Here is an 18,612-nt window from a genome sequence, read left to right on the forward strand (position 1 = left end):
TCTTTTGTGCTAGCAAAATGTTTGCTTGGTGTAGTATTAAATAACTACGGCACGTGTTGGAATCAATTCAGCTCTACAAAGTACTAAACTGGTGCCCATAGCTGAAGAGACGATAATGATAGCGACGTTGTCTTTTTGTTCTATTGTGCGTCATTCCTCGAAGATTGTGTTCTAAGACTCGGCATATGATAACGTATTATGTAATTAAAATAATTTGAGGGTTCCAGATGTAAGTAATATTTTTGTCGAATTTGGTGGAGGGTTGGAACATATTAACACTCCCACACTGCCATTACATAAAGCAGCTATATTATCGCTCAATTAAACATTAGAAATTAGCAATAAACTTGATCAAAATCGCCTAACAGTTTGTATGGGTGAAGCAATAAAAATTTTGTTTTTTGTTGAATAACTGGCAATCCTATGGATATTTTTCAATAGTTTTTTGTGCAGATGATAAAAAGAAGGAACATCTCTCTGTTATCAAAGATTTTGATAGTTTTTAATACTATTTCTGTGAGATATTGGCTATTGCTAATTTTTGCTGTTTCAGTGCGCGTTAATATTTTAGTCATTATATAAATCATTTACACCAACTACCATATCTCAAAACAGTGGAGAGAATTTTAGAGCATATGATGAGTCTGAAATGTTTAAAATATCGATACAGTAATGTTCCGATTTTATAACGCTCTCCACGCGTAAGTCCTTCATTTTTCGTTCATTTGCTTTTACATTTGAGAGCAAGTGTTTCCCCTCTTCTTCAAAATAATGCTATTGAAGGAAAGTTGTATTTTTGAGAACTCAGAAACTCGGAGGAAACACTTAAAAACAGTTTTTCTGGGACAATTCCCAATATAAAATGGATTCCATACATAATTTTCTATATGGTTTTAAATTCTCCAAACAGTTCCTTTGCATTTGATTGAGAGTTACACGAAATAATTTTATAACTTCTTATCACTGAAAAGCCAGTTGCAACCAGAAAAGCCAATAAAAAAGTGACCATTTATCCTAAACTTGATAATATTCCAAATAGTTCTTCATACATTTCGACTTCTACCAAAAATTTCAATAAATGAAGTTCAGAAAATTATTATCTGGGCTTAGTTTACTGTCAGTCATCCGGTCTTCATGTTGTCTCATACTTTTCGGGATGGCATTTTCACCATCTTCACTACCGCAGAACACTACAGCGATATACAAATGACGCATCTATTCTGACCGGTTTTAAAATAAGTTTCAATGCTTTTCCAACTTAGCTACTTCATATACTATTGGGAATCCTAAACAAGTTATTGTGCTTCATACTATTACTACTAATCTAAAAAATCATTTTTTCCGAATTCTCAGATTTTTTTTTCAATCTAGACGGAAGACTTAAAGTTTAGCTACAGTTTAGCAGAGATACAAGGAATCATCTAGACTAGATTATCATGAAACGTATAGGTTAATCAAAAAATCAAATATTGAGAAGGTTTACAGATTTCTTTAGTATTTTATTGAAAAAACTTAATTTCCATAAGATTCTAGAAAAAAATGGCACTGCTTTCAGCTTCTAACGATTTCATATTTGGTATTTTTCAACTGGAATTTGAGAAAAAATGATAAGAATTCTTAAAAGTGTTGGTGTGCACGACACTTTTTAATATTTCAAAACGCGCAACGACAGCAAACGGTTTAAGAGCCTCTGCACCTGGATATTGCTTTGGAATAGTTCTCGAAATATTTCTTTGGAATGTTTTATGCAATTTTTTAGGATTTTGTTTAAATTTCTCTGGTAATTTTTATTAACAAATCTATCAGTAACATCTCCGGGAATTCAAGTGTGGGTTTGTGAATTAATTTTGGCATCTCCATTGAATGTCCTTCGGAAATTTCTTCAACAAATCTTCCGGCTCATCCTTTTTGGATCATTCAAAAATGTCGTCCATCAGTTAGGGTGGAGTGGAGGTCTGATAAAGTGTGACATTCCATGTGTTAGTTATACGAAACAGCGTGACAGAGGGGGGAGGGGGGTCTAAAATTCTTAAAAAATTATGGATCATAATTGTATCGTCCTTTTGGCACATTGGCAATTCCTTTGGGAACTGCTTCGACAATTTCTTTAGGAGTTTACTTAGCAATTTTATCGGAATTCCTTTCAAAAGTTGCTACGGGAATTCCTTCACCAATCGTTTTGGAAATTTCTCGAACCTTTTTGGTTTTTGCATGCTTTTTGTGACACTTTTCTTTTTTTTTAAATTGCAGGAATTCTTTTGGTAAACTTCATGGGAGTTTTTTTTTTTTTTTGATAACAATTGCTCTTCCAATTCTTCTGACAATCCCTTTTGTAATTCATTTAGTTATCGATTCAGCAATGCCTCTGTAAAATGCTTTGCATATTTCTTTGGAAAATTTCTTCGACAACTTCTTTGGAATTAACGCAGTCTTTTTTTTTTTTTGGGCATGTTTTATGACATTTCTCGCGGAATTTCTTGAGGTATCCTTCGGTAATTCCTTTAAAGACTACTTGCAGACGCAACTCACAAACTTTGTGTGAATTCCTATTGCAATGCTCTCAACTCTTTAGAAAATGTATTCGTGAACTCTACAGTAATTCCTCTTTGAATTAAGGAACTTTGTCAGCAATTACTTTAAACAATTATCAGCCAAATGTCTTTTAGATTTTCTTTCACGGCATTTTTTGTTCAAAATTTGTTTAGGCAATTTCTTTGAGAATTCATTTAGTAATTTCTTTCAAAAGATTTAATAAATTTCTCTGGCATTCTTTTTCGAAATTCCACACGCGATTCTCTTCGGCAAATTCCTTTTGAAATTTCTTCGACTCGAATCTTTTTTTGATAATTTCTTTTTGAATTATTATGGAAATTCTAATAGAGATTTCCTTGAAAATGTCCTCACCAACTTCAATGAAAACTCCTTCGGCTATTCCATTTTCAGATTGCTTCAGCTATTCTTTCAGAAATCTCAATTCCTTTTGTGAATTTCATTAGACAAACGCTCAACGATTTCAATTGAAAATTTCGGAATTCCCAAAGAGATTGTCTGAAAAATTCACAAAGAAATGGCTGAAAGAATATGTAAGGAGTATGTCGAAAGAATTGTGGAAAGTATTTCTAACAAAACTGCTCGTATTTCTTTTTTTTTTCAAATAATTTGTGTTTTTTTTTATCAAATTACCACAGAAATTTCTAAAGAAATTGCTGTATAAATTGCAATAGAATTACTTACAAAACATAAACTTTCAAAGGGATTTTCAATTAAACTGGCGAAGGAATTCCTTAAGGTATCGCCGAATACAATAACATACAAAGGAATTAAAAAATAGGCTTAATAAAATGTTAAAAGAAATTCTAAAAGGAATAGCGGCATAGAATGAGATTTCCGTAAAAAAAAGAAAATGCCGTTGAAATTTTTAAAGAGGCTGGTTATTGATAGTCTACATCTTTTTGCTTCCATCTAATTAGTCATTGGCAAAGACAAATAAAGGTCAGTTTAATGTGACGAGCATCAGTGCATATGATGAAGTAGATTTCTACCCTAATTCCAATTGTCTATTCGAAAATGTAATGCTCTGAAATCCTTCATTCGTCTTTGCAGCATACCTATTCGTAGACAGTTGACAAGTTTGCATGGGAACCGATCAGCTGTGAACTATTTGCCGTCGTTGTATCAAAACAAGCAAACAGTTTATTAACATGATAGATAGATTTACGGAACTTAAATATTTAATCTGACAGTGCTTTGCTGTTTGCGGAGCAAACACAATCGCATAAATATCGCCCTGCGTACATTGTACGTACAATCAGTGTACAGGGATTGCATACACTACTGTGCACTGGTGGATGCTGTATAGGTCTGTCTGGCTGATGATGACACGAAAATGTGTTTGCCAGATAGAGGTATACCTACTCTATAGCAAAGCCATGCGAATAGCAACATAATTTCATATGCAACAATGTGACATCGGTGGAAAAAGAACATTTTACCATTTGGGACTTTGGTAATGATGACAAAGGGATGGTTACGGCGACAAACTCAGCAAGGCGTATTTGATCAACGTGTACGTACAAGAGTTGTGTGCACGTGTTTCCCACAAAACTACTAGTCTGGCAGTCTTTGTAATTCTTCACAATGTAACGTATGTAGTAGAGCTGATGTTTGTTCACATCATGCATCACAAGATTGTGACTGCGAGCTAACGGTTGTTTTATTTTTTGAGAACAAGCCAGTGTGCTTACACGATAACCGCATACATAATACGAAATTAGATTATTTTCGAGAAGTTGCACTTGGCTAGTGAAACTTCCACCGGTATGTTGTACTTTTTATTCAATAAACGAATGTTTCAAAAAGCGTAAACGATGCGAACAGGATTGAAAAGGCAGACAAAGGACGTGGGACTATTTGGCCTGGATGCGGGAGTATAACCTACTTATTTTGGGTAGTCTCTGGTTTAACGTAGTACGTTGCGTTTACTACCAATTTAGTTTTTGTGTTGTACATGGTGAGTTATTTACAGTATCTAGACGTCTAATCTATAATAGTTATACAACAAATAAAAACTTTTCCGTTCGACGAAAAGTTTTCTCCGACTAGAATGAGATACGAACCCATTCTCCGAGGCTCACAATACGCTTGAATGGCTGTCGCCGATAACTGAACGGCCACGAAGCCCAATGCGTATCCTTTTGAGAGTAAAAGTAAAAGCATCCTTCTTCGGCTTAGTACCTATATTCATCTCATTTTGTCTCAAAGAATGGAGATTTGCGCCTTCGAGATTTATTACTTCACGCTGCCGGATATTTTTATTTTCCAGCACGCCGCCAGCTCAAAACCCAACACGCCACCGAATTTTATATCTCCTCAAAATTTTCAGAATATTTCGTTAAACAGTCATGCTATTACGATTTTAGTTATTTTCTTTAGTTACTAGTTCTCCCGGTGAACTTTGTTTTTCCAAGATGTGGTGGTTTTGACAACTGTTAAGTTCATTTTGATCTTGTTGATATTCTTCGCTGCTCATAATGAGTTGTATGAGTATTCAAAATGAGTACTTTATCAATTTTCTTACTTTTTTAATTGATTTCCGTTATTTATCCACATACAAACACAAACATCATTCGGGGGTTTTGTTGTCTCAATGGGACTTAAACTTAGTTTTTTTAATAGGGATGATAGATAAATTACATCAAAATGATCCCGACTAGAAAATTCTAACAGAAATATAAAATAATCATAACAAACCCTGATTATTATAACTCATTGTTATATAATCATGTTCAACATCCTTGTGTTTTTGAAATACTATAACTCAAATATATCACATTACGTAATAAAGGTTGTTTGACAACTCATTGCATTATATTTTAATTTTTATTCTTCGCCATTTGGACAATAATGTTACAAAATTGTATCACATTTTATTCATAATATTCACATAATATTCATATCACATTCTGTTATAATTTTGATCTGATTAAAACAAAATAGGTTATCACCTTGTTTAGACCTGTGTACTTTTTGTTATAATTTTAGTTATTTTAACATCATCCTGCATCTACTTTATAACACAATAAGTTTTTGAAAAATATTATAACATCATAACACAATATGATTTAATCTTGATATAATTTTCTAGTCGGGATGCCTCTGAGCTGAGAAAAGAGATAGGAATGCGTCAAGACGTTCCTTCTAGGATTTTCATTTTTGAGAATTCCTCCAGCAGTTCCTTTTGTGATTTTTCAAGCAGTTTTTGTTCCTGAGAATCCTCAGGGAGTTTCTTGAAGTTTTTCGTGGAATTCTCCAGAAGCTCCTTCGAGAATTTCCTAAGAAGTTCCTTTACGGATACCTCCTGGCGGTTCTTCTGGGATTTATCCAAAATTTTCAAAGATTGACCAGTTGTTGCTTCTGGGATTTAACGAATTCTTGGATAAGATTTGAAGATTCCTCCTTCCTGGAATCACAACCGTGATTTCTTATGGTATTCCGGTTCTCCTCCGCACGTAATTTTCAAAGGAGGATTTACTTCTGATATTCCGGAGTATTTTTTTACTGAAATTCCTAAAAACGTTCCATCTGGAATACATCCAGAAGTACCGTGGGTACACAGTCATGGATCACTTAGTAGTATGTTTGACCTTCAAAATTCAATAAAAAATAAAAGAAAACAAATACTACGACTTTGAAAGCACTGTTGGCTATGATTTGATTCGAACTTTTCATTCCCGATCAATTTGAAGTATAATCGCAAGTCATTTCCGCGTAAAAAAGGAATATTCCACTGTTTACAAAATGCCTTATTATGGATCAGCTCCACTGAGTCCCACACATTATGGATCAATTTTTGCCATATTATGGATCAGTGCAAAATTACTCAAAATTCCAACTCTGATAATAAATTTGCATTTGTAAGGCTAAACTACGCAGTGCATTGATTATTTTACTGATGGAGTACCCGATTTTACAACAGGAATAAAGAGAAAACATTAAAAAGTCCCGAATCCATTTACTTCGATAGAGGTGCGCCACTAGGTTTCAGTGATGCTCTCCATTTTAAGTGTTATTTTTACAACTCTGTGTTTCAAGACACCTGGTTTTCAAGGTTACATGTTTTTTAATGATACTTTTGATACTTTAAGGTAAGATAATTGTATCAAGAGCGTTGAGTGGAGCAAAAATCTATATTTGTTTAAAGTGATCCATAATAGCGTCAAACGATCAGTTTTTGGGTCACATTATGGATCACTGTTGAAAGTCACATTATTTTAGTATTTGAGTCCCAGAATAAAACAAAACTTCTTCTAATAGATACATACATATCTTATCCAACGTGTACGAGCGATTTTAATATCAAAATTGATGGATTTCGACACTTTTAGAGCTTACCGCTGCAGGAGTAGATTCTTATAGAATTCGGCTGTTTACTGGCAGATGTAAGAGGATAACACTATCGTTGCATTAAAATACATTTTATTTTTAGATTGAACTCTTGTAAATGGTTTTTTTCATCTCAGAAAACAAATAGGATCATGCTACAAAAATAATGTTCGTGCCGAAATATATGTTTTGAGCAAGATACAGTACTTTTTCGATTATATCACGAATGAAAAAAAATTTCGCGTGATATATTGGAGCGTGATATAATTGAAACATCTTTTTCCGAAGGCGTTTATTAATCAAAATACACTTGCACACAAAAAAAATCAAACGGAAAACGAACAAAATATCAAACCCGGTAAGTGAAGTCTAATATTCTTGTATGTAATTTTTTTTTTAATGTCTCTGAAAATAAAACCAAATAATGGAGGTATTATTTGCACTTCTACACCATAGTTTTAGAGCTTCATGCTTCCATATGTTGTCGATTTTCAATCTTTACACAGCAAAATATAGATAATTGCTCTTTGGAGATGAACCAGCCGCGGGTTGAAAATCTCCTTAATAAAGCTAATAATAATAATAATAGATAATTGCTTAAATTTATCGTCGAGTACTTAACATTTTCAAAAGTGTTTCCAGAAGGTTGGGAACTTCTGGTTGAAAAATCAAAATTTGACATTTTTGCGATGTTGTCGCGTTACGCTTTATTGTACAATTGTCTCGAAGTTTAAAGGTTCTGTCTTTAATTTCTGATCGTTCGATATGCTGGTTGGCATTAATTGAACAGCATATCAACTTTAAAAATTCGATAAATTCACAAAATATTAGTTATCCCTTCGGAAGTGAAGTGAAACCGTAGGTCCTGGCATGAACGAGCCCCGGATAATAAGGCTCGTTAATAATAATTAAAATACAAGAAAAATCAAAGTAAGTTTCTAACGGAAAACGCCATTGTAAGAATTTGTATATTGTGGGGCAAGTACAATTATACACTATGCATAGGAAAGTCTAGAAAAGCTCCCGACCGGAATGGAAGTCGAACCCGCCGTCTCTGAATTGACGATCGAAAACCTTATTCACAAAGGCTAACTGGAGACCCCTGATGGAAAATGTAACGCGTGGAATTGACGCATACAGACCGGACTCGATGCAGAGCAAAGCATGGTAATGTAACTATAGATAATCGAATGCTGTGTCCTGTCTGTCACCAATGGCACCATAATCGTATACTAATGTACAAAATATCTTACTTATGACGATTCATGTATCCTATATAGTTTGGAATATGTGCTGGGTGATATTTTGTATCGATTATCATAGCGTGAAATAATCGAAAAAATAGCGTGCTAAAATCGAGTGTGATATAATGGAGCGTGATTAAATAGAACCGTGACAAAATCGAAAAACCACTGTATTCGACTTTAAACATCAAAGTGATCCGTAACTGTGTGTGATCCATAACTGTGTAGGGACGGTACCAGGAATTCTCCAGCAATTATTTTTGTGATTCTTCCGGGAATTCTTTCTGAGATTTATATAAAAGTTTCTTAAGGGAATGGGGTTTCTTTTGATTTTCTTTAGAACTACGGGATTCCCAGAAAGAATAACTGAAGATATGTAATCACAGAAGGAGCTTTTGAAGGAAACCCATCTGAAGGAATTTATACAAAACTGCTTGAGGAATTCTATGACAAAAATGTTGGGGAATGGAAGAGAAATGCCGAAGGCGATCCCCAAGTAATCTTGGAAGGAGATCATAAAAGTGTTCCGGAATAAGATCTATTTTTTATTGGATGAAACCAAGAAACAATTCCAGGAACTTCTGAAGGAATACCTGAAAGGAACTTCTTAAGCGATTCCGGGAAGAACTTCTGGTGTAATCTTTGGAGAAATTCCTGAAGGAGTTCCAGTGGAAAGTATGGGAGACTTTCATGGAAGAATTCTAGAAGGATTTCCTAGAGGAGTCCCGATAAGAGCTAATGAAAAAACCTCATGTGAAATTCTTGACAGAATCCAGACATCTCCTGGATCAATCCAAGAAAGAACTCTTGAAGACATCTCAGAAGGAACTTCTGGAGAAATAACAAAAATCTCAGAATTTTCAAAAGCAAGAATTTCAGAAGATACACATTGAAAAATCCCAGAAGACTTTTGTTATCCTAAAGAAGGGGTGAATTCCGGAAGGCTAATCTTGGAAAAATCCCAGAAGGATCTCCAGGAGGTAATCTCGAGAGAAATTTATATTTATTTATTTATTTATTTATTTATTTATACATATAAAGTCAACAGGTAAAATTTTCACCCCAATGACACAAGTAATGCAAATACAAAAATACAGCTAAAAATTAACACAAAAAACACGCTTAAAACTACGCTTATTGACCTCACGTGGTACATTAAAATCGAATACAAAATAACAGGTACGTAAAGGTATCCTCGAAGGAGCTTCTAGAAGAATCCACGAAAAAAACTCCTTGAGGAATCTCAGAAAGAACTCCTTGAAAATCACAGAGGAAACTGCTGGAAGAATTCCTGGAAGCAACTGCTGGAGGAGTTCTCAAAAAAGCAAATCCTAGAAGGAACTTCTTGACGCATCCAAGAAGAAACTTCTTGAGGATTCGTAATATGGTTTCCTGGAGGACACCTGAACTGATGGAGTAATTTCTGTAGGGGCTTCTGCGGGCATAGGTGAAACTACCGGGGGTGCCGGGGGTGCCAGGCACCCCCTGGAATTTTAAATCATTGCTGTGAGATATGGGGCGATGAATTATGAATGGATGAACGAATGAATATTAGTTTGTAGTGCACCCCCTGGCAAATATCCGTAGTTTCGCCAATGTCTGCGGGTCACTCGAAAGGACCCCTGGAGAAATATTAGAAAGAACTCTTAGATCAATCCAGGCCCGGATTGAGGTTTGTGGGGGGCCGGGGCCAGAACAGATGTGCAGGCCCCTCGGAGCGATGAGCAAAAAATTGTTTTCTTGTTTTTCAACAATACTTGAGCAATATGAGAATAAAGTTAATATGTAGCAACCAAAAATGGTTTTTGTGGGGGCCTCTGAAATGTGGGGCCCGGGGCCCTGCTCCCCAGATCCGGCCCTGGATCCATCTGTGAAGGCACTCCTGCAGGAGTTCCGAAGGAGCTCCTGAATCAATCTCAGAAAGAACTCTAGGAGTAATCTGAGAAGAAACTTCCGTAGGAAAATCAATAAGAATTTATGGAAAAATTCAGCAGGATCTTCTGAAGGAATGCTTGAAGAAATTCATGAATGGTTATCACTCTACAGCAGGCAAATTCGCTGTTTTTTTTTTTACTAACCAAAGTTTACCCAGTAGCCCATGGCTGTATATAAATAAAAATAACCAAATGAACGACTAAGTATTTTAGAGTGATGGAGACGTATGGTCATTCCATATGAATATGAGCACAAAACTTGAAATTTTCAACAAAAAAAGCAGCTTGAAAACGGCAAGAAAACATTTCAAATTGTTTGATATGTTATGTAAACATAGTTAAATTAATGTTTGAAAAAAATAAAAAAGTAGTCGTTGTAGTTCAACAATGTGAAAATAATAAAAAAAACTGATATTTTTGCATATTAATTTTTTTTTTCCGATGTTTGTTCTCAAATCATCACATTCGTGAAAAAAGATTGCAAATCTGTCTAATAGTTTAAAAGTTATGACGGTTTGAAAATTTAAAAAATTTTAAAATATAAAACATATGTCGTTGTTTTGGACCACCCTATTTTCAAAATGGCCCCCTTTCTTCCAACTTCAGCATATTGTGCTCCCCATTTTGTATTTCCTTTCAATAGTCATGATATTTTGAAGAACAGTCGAGTTCTCTAACAAGTAACTTCAGTCTCCAAATTTTAATTTGCATAAAGGTGTTTTTAATCATTTCAACATTATTTATCACTAAACACCAAATATTATCTAACTTTTTATCATTTTTGCACTCTTAACAAGTTGTCCAAGAAAAGGCGGCGTCAGCCGTCTAGGCGTTTCGCAAGCCTCGGAGTGTGGGTTCGATTCCCGCTCCAATCGGTGAAAACTTTTTGTCAAACGGAAAATTCTCCACTGGTCCACTGGGTGATTCGTGTGTTGTCCGTTGTATCATTTTAGTTATCGTTCAGTCTATGCAACCTCTGGCTGAAGACGGTGTAGTGTCTTTGAAAAAAACTTAGGAAAAATCGATAAAGGTATTTCAACAACTTTTTTTTGTTTTTGAGATCAAGTTTCTTATTTTTTAAGGTGCTAAAGCTTGTCGTACTATAAAAACGAAGGCAGTAATAAGTAATTAAGGCATTTGCTTAACGTTTGGTCGCTACTCCGCCGTACTACGCATGATTGTCCCATTATATCCCTTTCGGGACGGAGCACGTAAAAATGAAATCTCCATACAAATGGCTCAACTTTGGCACTCCAGAACTCTTACATTTCCCAACAAAACAACAAATATTTTTCCTCATTTGAAAGAACTACTAAATGTCTTTCGATTTCTATCTTTGACTACCTAAATAAATCGGAAATAAAAAATATGCGGCAGATAAAGCTTTTTCATGTTTTACGGTTTTTGTCCACTTATTGTTTACCTTGTGTGGTAAATCCCACAGGCAACGTAAACAAAAGTTTGTTTACACACATACAAGAGCAAGTAATGGCTGAATTGTGGAAACAGTTTACATCACTTATAACAAAGTCTAAACAGATGAAAAAAATATGCAAACCTGTTACAGCTCAACAGCACAATTGCGCTGGTTCGTCACGAAAAGGATATGGGATTCTCATATAACATGAGACAAGTGGGCGTAGAACGGCAGTAACTGGTGTTGTTGAGAAATTTGAAACAACAAATTTTGCATTGAGAAGGCACGTAATAATGGTTCTTTATCAAATATTCCAGTGAAAATTACTTTTACCAATTGAGAAACATCTTTCCTTACCGATACCGTAGCTTTCATTATGTTTGAAAATTAAATATTGTATTTGCGAGATTTTTTTTTCTTTTTCTACTGTGCTACAATTTTTGATCACTTTGCGCAACTTCAAATTTTTAACCCAATTGAAATGGCAGTCAATCGTAAGTGTATTTATAGTTTCTAAAACAGTCTATATAACCAGTTTCCAGAATCTTCGAAAAATAAATAGCCAATATCTTGAATTTGTTTATTCTTAACCACTAGGGTACAAAGATCCGGCGTCAACCAATTCGTTCCCAAAAGACACGGAAGTTCTACCGGAAGCTCAACGCATCCCGTAACGGCTTCGTGCTGTAAGCCAAAATATGAAGAGATAAGAACGGAGGCCTCTTGACGGACAGACGTGAGGTGATCGAAAGGTAGAAGCAGCACTTCAGTGAGCACCTGAACGGCGTGGAGAACAAAGACACGGGAGGTCACGGCAACGCTGGAAATATTCTAGTGGAGGCTCGACTGTATCGTTTCAACTATCATTAAAAACGGCTACGCAGTCTTGAAATTAGCAAACGATGTTTATTACTTGCCCAACGTTTCGACACGGGGTTAGTGTCTTCTTCAGGGGAAAACTAATTTGGTCGTTTTTGGTCTTGTGTTTCGTCTAACTGTAACTGTCCTGTCATTTATTTGTTGGTACATGACTTATTTGGCTTGTTATAACTTTCAACGGACATTTGGCAAATGTGAATCGCGCGTGAAAAACTCAGCCATGAGATTTAAGAAGATGAGCTTTTACCAACACCGTATATCAATGCCTCCCTCAATATCAAAGTTATCCGCATCACCAAACATAGTTTTTTGGTAATTGTAAATCGATAGTTTGAGAAACAGCGACACAATTTCATCGAACCATCTTTTTGTCTCAACCCTGAGTAACAAACTACGCACCTTAACAAAAATACACATAAATTAAGTTTTCACTCCAGCCAAGAACGTCCGGACGACTTCACTGCATACTACACTTCACCTTCGCTTCCAACCCCCAGCCAGCAGCGCCAAAAGAGGTTGGTGTACCTAAATACGCACCGAGTTGTCAGCTGTCGTTTTCGGATTTGTCATCGTCCTTATGATCCCAGCCGAAACAATGAAAGAACAAAAAACACAATTTTCCTTTCACTGCAACAACCATTCATGGCGGAAATGTACAAGTCACACCAAGGCATTTACAGCGTTTCCCTCCCCTTCAGCACGGACTTCAGGCTAGCGTACCACCACCACTTATGCCTTCTATAACTCGATGAGTTCAACGTGGTATTAGTTCTTACGCCGTCGTATGCCTCTGTGTAAGTGCCTATCCTCGAAGCTTATGTACCGCATCGCAAGGATAACACAAAAAAAAAGGAATCGTCCTGTTTCACCGTCACGAATGGTGTGTTCTCGCTCGCTCTCGCAAGCATTTCCTGCCGAACAGCGTCAAGAGTGCTCGTATAAATTATTAGACACACCCAATTATTTCCGCTCTCGCTCGTATCGCAGCACCGAAACGGAAACCGGGATCCTTTTCCAGCGCACGAGGCGACCCATACCGTTGACCGCGCGCCCGGCCGCTACCGCCACCACCGCCGCCGTTTAACTAATATCCCATTTGGCATTTGGCGCTGGCGTGGTTTCACCTAAAATAAATGTTTTACTTAGCAAGGAACACAGTTTTCACAAGTTTTTGAAGCCAGAGTCGAGCGTACGACGCTGGGAGTCGAGATTTGCCGCTGCTGATGCGTGAGCGAAAACCGGAATGGAGAGGGGGTGGTTGGGTGGAATGGGAGGAGATCGGAACCGTGGCCGAGGATGGTTGACAGCAGTAGGGTGTAGCGAACGGTTGCAAAGTTTTGCTTAAAAAATATACCCTTTATTTGATTCAATACAAGAAATGAACACATGCTAAGGTGTCTGTACCAATTATAGCACTACCTAAGAAAAACTATTTGTGCAAAAATAACGAGAAGACCAACGAGTGACATCAATATGTTATAAGATAGCTTAGTTTCCATACCTTACAGGAAAAATATAGAAACAGGGTAATTCTCGCTGAGACCGGCCCACTATTTACACCTTGTCTTCAAAAATGTCTAAAGTGCTGATTTTCTGAAAGCCCTCGCTAAAAAAGTAAGAAAAATGCATTTGGTTACTCAAATTGATGGACCCCCCATTAGTTTGAGCCACAATATTTTTTGCAATAATAAAAAGTTGGGTCGGCCATATTGATTTTGGCCGCCATCTTGGATTTTTATACCAAAACATTTTTTTCACCAAGAGGGCAACCACCGATTTTCAAAATGTTTGCATCAATTGAAAGCTGATACATTTATACATTACATATCAAAACATTACAGATGTCTTTTTTTCCTATCAAAAGTTATCTGCAGTTTTGTAAATTATGCCACGTTTTCTTCATACATTTCCATGCGCAACGGCAACGACATGCAACAGCATCCGAGTTTACGCCTGCATGTGGACTCAGAATTTAAATTCGTGTTCGTAAACACTGCGAAATATCGTTGCATTTATGTAAACGGCTGGCACCGGGCCCAGTGCGCAAAAGTGGCATGATTAACAAAACGGCAGATTACTTTTGGAAGAAGAGAAAGACATCTCTATTTTTTTATATGTTACTAGCTGTACCCGGCAAACTTTGTCTTGCCTACTGTGTTTTTTGACGTTTCAAGTCCCTAGTCAAGTCCAAGTCCCCGTTCAAAATGCACGAAAACCCGATTTTCAAAAGACTCAATTTTTCCATGTTTTTTTTGTCTCATAAACCTTCCTTGGGTGAAATCTAACAGAACAAAACTCAAACGACCCAATTCGGACCATCCGTTCGCAAGTTATGCGCGGTCCCACGTATGCCACTGCATTTTTATATATATAGATGTATAAATGTCTCAGCCTTGGTCTCAGCTTTCAATTGATGCAAAAAATTTGAAAATTGGTGGTTGCCCCATGGTGAAAAAAATGATTTGGTATAAAAATCCAAGATGGCGGCCAAAATCAATATGGCCGACCCAACTTTTTATTATCGTAAAATCGTAAATAGTAGCTCTATCTTTCCTCTTTTCAACAACAATTTGTTTTGAGGTGGGTTTTGGATAAACTTTTGAGTTATAACGGTGTAAGTGAGCACCATTTGACCAAAATCGAGGGGTCTGCAAAAATTGTTGTGGCTCTAACTAACGGGGGGTCCATCGATTTGAGTAACCAAATGCACTTTTCATACTCTTTTAGCGAGAGCTTTCAGAAAATCAGCACTTTAAATATTTTTGAAGACAAGGTGTAAATAGTGGGCCTGTCTCAGCGAGAATTACCCAACAAACGGAGCCAAAACTACTTTCAGTCTTTATTACAGCGTGTGCCATTGCAATGGTAGGAACCCTGTACCAGTTATGGATACATTCTCTAACATCAGTTCCTTTTCGCACTATTTGCATGCATTCCTTATGGGATTAGCCATAACTGGTACATTATAGCAAAAAAAAAGGGTGCAAGGAAGCCAAAATTTTAAGGAAAATGATTTATTTTTACCATAGTTTGAACAAAATGTGGAGTTTAAAGACAAACGTCTTGACATCCCGCTTTAACAGTGCATCAAACTTCAAACGCACAAATCTCAAGAGGCAAGCTTCACACAACAAAGCATTTTTTCATTCTGTTCTTGCTCACTTGTAATAAGATAAAAATAAGAAAATCAGGTGCGCTGGTTTTCCGACGAAGATGATCAGGCTATTTCGTGCAACTGAATCAACAATATTTTTCCATAATACACGGTTCGTGGCTGCCGTTTTTCATCCTCGGTCACGCCTGATGCTCGACAAGATCTGTCGCGAACACCAACTTTGCAGGGTTGTTGTCCGGCATTCTGGCCACCTTCTGGATGCTGCACACTTATGCCGTTTTTCTTTATTATCCAGTTCCAACCTGGGTTGGAACTGGATCAGATCACAGTTTCAACCCCAATCCGACTTCGGTTTCGCTTGTACTAAAGTTTGTTTGACGTTGTTTGTTTACGCACTTTCCGCCAATCCAGTTCCAACCCAGGTTGACAAAGAAAAACGGCATAACATTCTGATTTTCCAGCTCAGTAAATTTTTCGCTGAGTTCTGTATTTTTTCATCTTTTTACTGAGTTCTCAACAGCAGATTTGGCACGGTAAAGGCTGGGTATGCTGCGCAATTCAGATCCCATTGTGATCCACTAGCCTCTGCCCAGCAACTCCTATCCCTACCTCCACGCGGTACCGGCCGGAAACTATGAGCAACCTTAGGGAAGATCGGGTAATCAACCCCGGTGGGAACTTTGGTCGTAGGCTGACAGGGAAGGGGGGGTTTGCTTCGGCAAACCTGAGCGTCTGTTCTCCAGGAGGAGCGGCTCACAACAGCGTCTGATCCCCATGTTAGGGGCGGCTGATCTACGTCCGAGTGCCAGGGAAGGACTCTAAGCTCAACTGTGCACTATGGTCCTCCGGAAAGTAGGGGGTTGGTGTCAGGCCCTACGAGCCAGCCGTAGAAACCCATTGTAACGGAAAATCAGCAACAGAATAATACGAACCGAGACCAACGGCAACGACCCCAGCGAACAAAAAGGACTTGCGATTGGAAACTCGGTACGTGGAACTGCCGATCTCTCAACTTCATTGGGAGCACCCGCATACTCGCCGATCTACTGAAGGACCGCGGGTTCGGCATCGTAGCGCTGCAGGAGGTGTGTTGGACAGGATCCATGGTGCGAACGTTTAGAGGTAATCATACCATCTACCAGAGCTGCGGCAACACACGCGAGCTGGGAACAGCTTTCATCGTGATGGGTGATATGCAGAGGCGCGTGATCGGTTGGTGGCCGATCGACGAAAGAATGTGCAGGTTGAGGATCAAGGGCCGATTCTTCAACTTCAGCATAATAAACGTGCACAGCCCACACTCCGGAAGTACTGATGATGACAAAGACGCATTTTACGCGCAGCTCGAACGCGAGTACGACCGCTGCCCAAGCCACGACGTCAAGATCATCATAGGAGATTTGAACGCTCAGGTAGGCCAGGAGGAGGAATTCAGACCGACGATTGGTAAGTTTAGCGCCCACCAGCAAACGAACGAAAACGGCCTACGACTCATTGATTTCGCCGCCTCCAAAAATATGGCACTACGTAGCACTTTTTTCCAACACAGCCTCCCTTATCGTTACACCTGGAGATCACCACAGCAGACGGAATCTCAAATCGACCACGTTCTGATTGATGGACGGCACTTCTCCGACATTATCGACATCAGGACCTATCGTGGCGCCAATATCGACTCCGACCACTATCTGGTGATGGTCAAACTGCGCCCAAAACTCTCCGTCATCAACAATGTACGGTACCGGCGACCGCCACGGTACAACCTAGAGCGACTGAAGCAACCGGATGTCGCCTCAGCATACGCGCAGAATCTCGAAGCCGCGTTGCCAGACGAGGGCGAGCTCGATGAGGCCCCTCTAGAGGACTGCTGGAGTACAGTGAAAGCAGCCATCAACGACGCAGCCGAGAGCACCATCGGGTACCTGGAACGGAATCGACGAAACGAATGGTTCGACGAAGAGTGCAGAACGGTTTTGGAGGAGAAGAACGCAGCGAGGGCGGTAATGCTGCAGCAAGGGACTCGACAGAACGTGGAACGTTACAAACAGAAGCGGAAACAGCAGACCCGCCTCTTTCGGGAGAAAAAGCGCCGCCTGGAAGAAGCGGAGTGTGAAGAAATGGAACTGCTGTGCCGTTCCCAAGAAACACGGAAGTTCTATCAGAAACTCAACGCATCCCGCAACGGCTTCGTGCCGCGAGCCGAAATATGCAGGGATAAAGACGGAGGCCTCTTGACGGACGGACGTGAGGTGATCGAAAGGTGGAAGCAGCACTTCGATCAGCACCTGAACGGCGTGGAGAACGTAGGCACGGGAGCCCACGGCAACGGAAGAAACGACGACGCCAGTGCAGCGGAGGACGGAAATGAACCAACTCCCACGCTGAGGGAAGTTAAGGATGCCATTCACCAGCTCAAAACCAACAAAGCAGCTGGTAAGGATGGTATCGCAGCTGAACTCATCAAGATGGGCCCAGAAAAGTTGGCCACCTGTCTGCATCGGCTGATAGTCAGGATCTGGGAAACCGAACAGCTACCGGAGGAGTGGAAGGAAGGGGTAATCTGCCCCATTCACAAGAAAGGCGACCATTTGGAATGTGAGAACTTCAGGGCGATCACTATTTTGAATGCTGCCTACAAAGTGCTATCCCAGATCATCTTCCGTCGTCTGTCACCTAAAACAAATGAGTTCGTGGGAAGTTATCAAGCCGGCTTCATCGACGGCCGGTCGACAACGGACCAGATCTTTACCGTACGGCAAATCCTCCAGAAATGCCGTGAATACCAGGTCCCAACGCACCACCTGTTCATCGACTTCAAAGCGGCATACGATAGTATCGACCGCGCAGAGCTATGGAGAATCATGGACGAAAACGGCTTTCCTGGGAAGCTGACTAGACTGATTAAAGCAACGATGGACGGTGTGCAAAACTGCGTAAGGGTTTCGGGTGAACTATCCAGTTCATTCGTATCTCGCCGGGGACTGCGACAAGGTGACGGACTCTCATGTCTACTCTTCAACATCGCGCTGGAAGGTGTGATGCGACGAGCCAACAGCCGGGGAACGATTTTCACAAAATCCGGTCAATTTGTGTGCTTTGCGGACGACATGGACATTATCGCTAGAACATTTGGAACGGTGG

The sequence above is a fragment of the Aedes albopictus genome, chromosome 2, assembly GCF_035046485.1.
Source record: "Aedes albopictus strain Foshan chromosome 2, AalbF5, whole genome shotgun sequence".
In the NCBI taxonomy this organism is placed as follows: Eukaryota; Metazoa; Arthropoda; class Insecta; order Diptera; family Culicidae; genus Aedes; species Aedes albopictus.